This window comes from Macadamia integrifolia, chromosome 9 (genome assembly GCF_013358625.1).
Source record: "Macadamia integrifolia cultivar HAES 741 chromosome 9, SCU_Mint_v3, whole genome shotgun sequence".
Taxonomy (NCBI): domain Eukaryota; kingdom Viridiplantae; phylum Streptophyta; class Magnoliopsida; order Proteales; family Proteaceae; genus Macadamia; species Macadamia integrifolia.
This window is the reverse complement of record NC_056565.1, coordinates 13674867-13682262: the sequence shown is the minus strand read 5'-3', so window position 1 is coordinate 13682262 and position 7396 is coordinate 13674867.

Here is a 7396-nt window from a genome sequence, read left to right as displayed (position 1 = left end):
AGTCCAGTTGAATGAGAGCTTTGTCAGAGATGCCATCGAAACACCTACAATCTCCACCAATAAAATGGTCAAATATAAGAGTGAGGTGAAAAGATTATATAATTAAAATAAAACTTAGGCTACAAAAATTCTGAAATGGTTTGATGATTATTTGATTTTGTACAGTTTCATTTCGTTAAACTACACACAAAGGTTAATATAGAATACATGACTGACTACATAGTTTGCTGAATCAAATCGAACTTTATCCAAGGCTAAGATCTAGATTGTGCGATGAAGACCATCTTAAATCAACAAAAATTGAGAGGACTACGAACAACAGGAGCCAGAGACAGCCAAAGGGTAATAGGTATTTGTTGTCCAAGCACAAAACATTGGGTAGCAGCCCCATTGAAGAAGGGCTCCAGAGCTGAAAAGATGGAATCAATATGAGAAATATATATAGTGAACTATGATCATTCATCATTAATATTTTAACAGGAACCATTGCAGCATTTAGATATACAAAGACCTTTGATTGTGTGTGTGAATGATAATTGTTTGATACATGGCCCAGTGCATGGCATATTGCGACAATGATGCGTAGCTTCAATAAAGTGGAGTCCATCACCTACACACAAATTCATCATTATATACATCAATGCCCAATACAAATTGGTTAAGAAAATCTATTCATCAGTCTCTCAGTTTTTTTCTACTTCTGGTTAGAAATCCAATTTATTTAGATGAACATGTCAAACTCTATCAACTGGTAGGAACCGGACATTTCATCCCTGAACATCCGTCCACCTAATCAACTGGTATGAACTGGACATTGCTTCCCTGTAGACAACCAATTTTGTCACCCCCCTCCGCTATGATGAAATGCGGATCATGGACGTGACTTCTTGCTTCTGATCGACAGAGATGAAAATTGATTAAGGAAACCCAGAAACATCCCCTACCTACCCAAAAACCATGGAAATCCTATGCCGGAGAAAAGAGGGTCCAATTATAACTTTTTACATATGAAGGAATCTGGTCAGGATGACCATACGGATGGATAGTACTTGGAATTAAGATTTCAACAATATATGGTAAGTCAAAATCGGATGTCGGATCTCCCGCAATCGCTCTTGTAAATTTACACCTTGTTGCGCACATCACGGCTGGCCAGCCCACAGGCCAGCCAGCCAACTAGCCCTGCACGCTGGATAGCCAGCCTCGCAGCCAGCTAGCCCCTGGCATGCACACTGCGTGCCCTCGCCAGCCAGCATAGTGATCCTGCCTCGCATCCCTGTGCATACCTCGCTCAGTCGTGCCTGCTAGCTGCGTGCCCCCGCTTGCCAGCCCAGCGCCTCTACCTGCCAGCCGTGCGCTCCCACGTGCCAACCTAGCTCCCCTGCCTGCCAACCCCATGCGCCCCCCCGTGCCAGCCCAGCACCCCTGCCTGCCAGCCCCATGCCCCTTCCTGCCAGTCCCGCTCGCACCCAGCCTATCCTATGCACCCATGCATACCCTATGCACCCCTGCCCAGCCACGTGTGCCGGCTGTCAATGGCCGAAATATGTGGTCCGCTAACCTAGTGGGTGAAGAGATTTTCTCTTCGCCCACTTGTGCAGCCCACTTGTGCAGCTTATGCTATCCCACTAGCATACCCTACTCCACAACCTCCCATTGGCCCAAAAAAGAATCTTTTTACCTTATTGGCCCAAAAAAACTTACTTTTTCCGTATTAGTCCAAGAAAATCATCTTCCATCCCATTAGTCCAAATTTTCATATTTTCATCCTATTGGTTTAGAAAAAACCACTTTTTCCCCTATTGGCTAAGGGAATGCCCTTTCCCAATCCATTGGTTCAAGAATCCTATAAATACCCCCCCTCCCTTTGGTTTTACACACCACAACACCCAAGTCTCCAAGTAAGCATCTTTGGTAGAGAAGCTCTGCCCTCTCTCCACCCCTTTGTCCCTTGAGGTTTTTCAAGTCTTCAGAGAGATCTTCATAAGATCCGAAGCGTTCTTCGAATCTTCAAAGTGTTCTTCAGATCTTCAAGGTGTTCTTCAGGCTTTCGAAACTCTTCAATCCTTTGCCTTCTCTGATTGAGATTTTACGTAAGAAAAATTTTCCCTTAGTCTCCCATCCCCTCTTGAGGTTCTTCCAGTCTTCGAAGAGATCTTTGTAAGATCCGAAGTGTTATTCGAATCTTCGAAGCGTTCTTTGGGCCTTTGAAGTTCCTCAATCCCTAGGATTAGCCTATCCCCAGTGGAAGCTCTGCTGGAGTGCCACCTCAGCCTAGTCCTCCCATAGCCTATTTTCAGTAGAAGCTCTGGCAGAGTGCCACCTCAGCCAAAATCTGAAAGTAGCCCATCCTTAGCAGAAGCTCTGCAGAATTAATACCTCAGTCTAAACCCGAAAGTAATCGTTTCTAGCTGGAACTCTGTCCAATCAATATCTCTCGAGAAAAGGAAGTTGGAGGTTAAGACCATCTTCCCCTGAGCCAAGAGAATCCAAAAGATAGTCCGTGCCAATACTAAGGGGTCCACCCCTCTTGATCCGAAATAAGAGTTAAGTTCAGGTATAATTTCTCAACCGAATCATCGTCATGTAAACTATATTGACTTTGTTTTAGTGTACATAGTTATTTAAATTCAATCAACGTATATATAAGTGATTAACCATGTATGTAGAATAGGAATAATTGTGGAAACTGTTCATCCTTAAGCATCTAATAGGAAGACTGGTTGAACAGGGTAGATTGGGTGCCTAACACCTTCCCAACTCTACAACCTGGCACTTACCCTAAAATCTCTGGACCAGAGCAACTCTCGGGCCTTTTTCCCAGGAATTGGGCCCACTCGGGTCCTAGGTCCATAACCCTAGGTGGCGACTCTCCAAACCCTTTTGCATGATCCCAATCTCCATATTGGACCATCATCAAATTCCCTTCTTGAATGATGAACTTTACACTCCTGCGAAATAGGCCTCCACGTCTCTCCAAGCGGTGATATGGTGGTGTGGGGCCTATGGGTAAGCACACACGATGCACCCCTCCCTCATGAAAGACAAAGAGAGGAAAGAGGACAGAATGCATGCAAGTCCTTTTTCCCCACCAAAGGGAAGAGAGATCTCATCTCTAGCCGCTACCCTCACATTCCTAGAACATCCACCCCTCCTTATCAACCTCTGATGAGTTGGTCCTTTAAGTGTTGATAGATTCAGGTCGGGTCATCAATACTATTGAGCTAGGAGATGAGAGGTTACTCGCTCGACATGGTCTAAGTCCATGTAATCTTCTAGCTTCTTTTTTTCCATGTACTTGTGTTCTTTTGGATGCTAACCTTGTTTTCCTTGTTGCAGTGTCGCTTCATCATTCGATCCAAAAGACCTTTGCCCTCCATGATGCCTAGACTCAGAGTGGGGGTGTGACAACAAAGTTAGAGGTTGAAAAAGAAAAAGAATTGGAGGCTTCCGATCATCCTCTTAAGAGACAAGAGAGGACGCAAGAAGAGGAGGAATGAGGTTCCCTTCGACCTTCCCACTGGCCACAGAGTAGAGATCGCTCCTCATTCTGGTGGGGGTGCCAATCCCATACTGCCTATTCATGCCGGGTTGGTGGAGCGAGTTTCCTAGCCAACATCACACGTGGTAGCCAAAAGAAGCATCCCCTCCCAGGGTGTTGGTAGATTGCCTCTCATCAAGTATTTGACCCTATTTTTTGGAATCAAGGGACCTCTCCCAGGATCAGTCTATCCTATCAAGCAGATCGTCAAGTCAAGTGAGGGAAGATGTAACTCCAGAGGGACAAACTCTCGTGGGCCACCACCTGTGGGCTAGGTTTCCTTAATAAGAGTGTTTACTATTGAAGAGGTTGCTCAGATCGAGGTGGCTGAGGCTAGGGGCTACTTTGTGTGACCCTTGATGACCAGAATTGATTGTGAATCGTGCCCTTTGAGCAATGCTTGGTCTTTAGGGATGACTTTATGGCCAGCTTTTGGACTTGGTTGTGCCGTTTTGTTGAGGACCGAACATCCATCCTTGGGCAACATGCCCACGTGCACACTGTGCCAGAAAAAGGGAGGGCAACGCTTGCTCTGGTAATCATTTTTCTGTTTCTTTTTTTGTTATTTTCCTCCTTTTAACATGGCTTGCTTACACTGCTAAGGCATACGATCGGGTGGAAAAACTATCTGACCAAGTAGATATCTTTAAAGCCTCCCTCACCGTGAAAGATGAGAATATTGCTTCTTTGACCGATCGGTTGAATATCTTGTCAACCGAAGATGGTTCTCGCTCAGTCTGCCAGGAGTGACTGAGTATTCTTGAGGCACAAGTCACAATGGTGGTGGAGATTCATAGGGCTGACTGTTCCCATTGGTTGGATAGAGAAAGAGTTGCTCGATCATCTTACAAGTGTTGAGTCAGATTTGGAGTCTGCTCGGGCTCATCTTTGTTAGGGAGAAATAACCTTACAAAACGAACGTGAGACAAGGGAAGAGGTTGAGCGTGTCACACCCCGCTCACACTGAACCGGAGCGGTGACCGAGTTAACACCGGTTAACCCAAACCTGCCAGGATCATCAGATACTGTATTCCACCACAGCATACACACACTAACTTCAATTCATCAGATCAACGGAAGACTAAGTTTTACCTGTAAATAATTCCCATATACTTGATACCCAAATGGTGATACAATAATTATATACATTTGGGCCCGAAGGCATGATATATACACAAAAAGAATAAAGTTCAAATATCAAGTATATACAAGAATTCATCAAAATCATCAGAGTACACAGCTCGGCCTCGGTAGCGGAGCTCGGCACGGCCTCCAAGGTTAAGCTCAGCTCGGCCTCAGATCTGCTGTCCCGCAGCATAGCTCTCACATGCGCAGTCTATGCCGTGCCCAAACTCCTCAGGGGTCCACCAGTCCTCTTCAGGAAACTCGACTGTGGGACCCACCCCATGCTCCTCAGATGCATGACCTGCAAAAACATCTAAAAAGGGGGTGTACACGTGGAATGAGCTCACTAGCTCAGTAAGTAGAGAGGTGGACCACACACAACAGTCCACACATCACAACACATCATATGCACTACATGTCATGCTATTCATTTTGAATCACATACACCTAATCAACATTACTAAGTCTTTGGTTTTAGTGCTACTACAACCACAGTGCGCGTATACTCCGGGTACGAGCCGCGAACTCCCTCCCGCGATACGCCCATAGGGCTGTTGGAGAAGGCCCACCGTGAGTACTCGGAAAAATAAAGACAATGCCGTCCACCGGCTCTCAACAGAAATGTAAATAAATGAAATAACAGTGCTGACTCCAGCAATTTAAAAGCAGTACGATTGGCCCTCTTGAAATACCACCGGGGTTGCCGACTGTCCTACATGACTCGCCGGGCGTAATGCCTAACCGCCACAGTGTCTGACAACTGCGACCCCTGCTTCCCCCCAAATGGCAACCCAACACCTTAACCCCTGTTGGGAAGGGTCGTAGCACGGGGATGGTGAGAATCCTAATACCGCATGCTCCTATATGTAGTACGACTGCATAGTGCCTCCGTGTCCCATACCACGGGCCACCAATGCATTCGTTTCCAAGCCGACCACGGCATCTAGTCTATCAATGCATTATGCAACATGACGTCCACATTTAACATATAACATCTCATTCAATTTGCATTTGAAAGTAAACATAGCATAAATGCACATCAATGTGTGGAATGACTAATCTATATAGCATATTCATGATGACATGTCTAGATTAGATATAGTTATATGAATGCCAAACAAATTCCTTGAAACAAGGCCAAACGTCCTCTCCCCACTTACTTGTAGCGTACAAGGATTCCCGCTCGGTACGGGTGAGATCCGGAGCGAATCGGGCAGGCTTTGGTGAACCTAACAAAATTGAGCGGGGTTAGTACTTCACCATTTTAGAATCGAAATTAATGAAATCCGATGTCAAAATCGTGTTTAGAACTTCGAAAGAGGGTCCCACGTCCGATTTGGGCTCGATCGGACCTAAGAATCACATTCTGGCCACTCAGGTGGGTCGGACAGGTGGGTTGTCTACCCACCGGTCCCACCCGCCGGTTTGGACCGGCGGGTATATACCCGCCGGTAGGACCCGCCGGTCCTACCCGCCGGTTTGGCCAGGGACCCCTGCCCTCTCAGGTGGGTGCTCTCAGGCGGGTAGGGACCCGCTGGTTGTACCCGCCGATTTTGGCGAAAAAACCCCAGTTTCTTCTCAACTTCCTCCATTCCTTGGGGACCCAAATAGGGCTTTTCTCAACCCATTCTTCACACCTTTAAAGTCCTATAGAATGGTTCTAGCTTAGATCTAAGTTAGATTCAAGTGAGGGGAACCATCTTACCTTCTTTGCTCAAGAATGACTTCAAACCCTCCAAATCACTTCCAACTCACAATGCTCCTTCTACCTTGTCAATATCTCTTCAAATCCTTCAAGATCAACACATAAATCATCTATTAAACCTTAGATTCATCATTTCAAAGGGTGTTTACAAGATCTTAAGAAACCATACTCGAATCAAGGGTTTAAAGCGTGGGTATGGTTAATGTTCATAAAACCCAACTTTTCTTACCTCCAACTGTAGATCTCGAGTTGAAGATTACTCTCCCGGCACCGGAATGGCAAGATCGAGCTTCGGCGCCACTGAAATCCTTCCTTTCTTCCTCTTCCCTTCTTCTTCCCTTTCTTTTCTCTCTCCTCTTTACTTTTCTCACCAAACGGACGAGGGTAATAAATGGAAAGAAAAGAAATCATAAAGCCTTTTATACTATTCCTAATTAAGTGAATAGTGATGGATGGTCACTCAGGTGGGTGGGTGTACCCACCTGACATACCCACCGGAGAGTCAAGACATGGGATTTTGACCGGGTTCGGACCTCGGCTCGGACCCTACCCCAAGCATACGATGTAGCATACGTATATACCTTAAAATACGGATATAATACCTGTTCTATCCGTACATAGCCTTATGGTAGGTGCACGTACATGGTTTGGGAACTCCCGTCTCTTCTGGCACTGGCTCGGACTTGTCGGGCCAGCCGGTGTTTAAGGTCACCCGTGCCATCATAGCCCATAAGGAACCCGCTCTAATATCCTCTGGCTCGGTTCCTGCATAGTTAAATCGGTTCAACCACGAAATCAGATCGGGTTTAAGAAGCGGGGCATTACATTACCCCCCCTTCTGAAAAATTTCGTCCTCGAAATTACGTACCTGGTTGATCGAAAAGATGAGGGTACTTGGCTCGCATTTCTTCTTCTACCTCCCAGGATGCTTCTTCAAGTGAATGGTCAGCCCATCGCACCTTTACATAGGAAATGGAGCGGTTGCGAAGGGTTTTCACCTTCCGGTCCAAAATTTCAGCTGGCTT